We start from the raw sequence: 1,227 nt of genomic DNA, 5'->3' as shown, positions 1-1,227 counted from the left end.
ACACTCTACCACTTGAGCCACAGCACCACTTCCGGCTTTTTTCTTTTTGCTTATGTGGTGCTGAGGAATCGAACCCAGGGCCTTGAGCATGCAAGGCAAGCCCTCTACCACTGAGCCACCTTCCCAGCCCACAAATAGAACTTCTTTGGACCTCTTATTTGATGGCTTAGTGTTGTTTTTCATTTTGAATTATTAGAAGAGGAGGGGAAGAAATAGGCTCATTTTTTTTGAGGGCTTATATTAATTCACCTTTTCCCCCTTCCCTTTACTCTTCCACCTCCCTTGCTGGTGGAGATAGGCCAAGAAAATGGTGTTAATAGATCAGGCGGTTATGAGTTGGACCTCTGAATATAATAAACAGTACCTGAGTGGGTGCAACATTGATTGAGTAATATAAATGAATGCCTTTGAGGGTTTCCCACAGTTCAAACTCCATAACTTGAAAAACAGCTTGGCACATGGCTCTGGCATTGTAGTTAGCATCCTATTCCAGATGGAGGACTCAAGTGGGGGAGGCCCAGGCCTGGTTGTTGACAACCTCATCTAGAGATCTGTCCCCTGAAAGAAACTCACTGGATCCCTTCTTCTGGACCTGGGCAGTTGCACAAATAATCTGATACATGGGCTTGAGAAAATAGGAAAAAACAGGATTCAGATGTTGGCTATTTAACTTTCCTTATAAAACATTGCATTACCTACAAAAAATGACATTTTGCCTAAGTGTTGGCCTCTATCATTCCAGAGGGTGCTGTAGGGTTCCTTTTGGAAGTTCCAATTTATGTATAAATTAAAGATGTGTTTGAGAATGGGTTCGGCTACAGGGCCTGGGAGCTGTCTGTCCCTTAGCACTTTCTGCTCAAGTCCTGCACTTTGAACTACAGTCAACTTCCAGCTTTTTAGTGAGTTAAGAGTCTCATGGGCTTTTCCTGCCAGGGCTGGCTTTGAATAGTCCTCCACAGATCTCAGACTCCTGAATAGCTAGGATTACTGGCGTGAGCCACTGGTACCTGGCTTCTACAAGTCCATCTTGGGTTGGATTTTCACCAAACTTTAGTAGGAGCTATTGGCTAGAAGGGCAAGCTCAGACAGAAGTCAGGGCTTCAACTTTTGAAGTGTTCTCGTTTGAGGGGTTATGCTAATTAATGTTAGCGTGGATTTCTCTCATATATATATTTATATTTATATATATTCCTCTCTCATATATATATATATATATATATATATATA

Source organism: Dipodomys ordii, unplaced genomic scaffold (assembly GCF_000151885.1).
Source record: "Dipodomys ordii isolate 6190 unplaced genomic scaffold, Dord_2.0 Scaffold53, whole genome shotgun sequence".
Lineage (NCBI taxonomy): Eukaryota > Metazoa > Chordata > Mammalia > Rodentia > Heteromyidae > Dipodomys > Dipodomys ordii.
The sequence above is the reverse complement of the archived record's forward strand: the minus strand, read 5'-3'. Positions refer to the sequence as shown.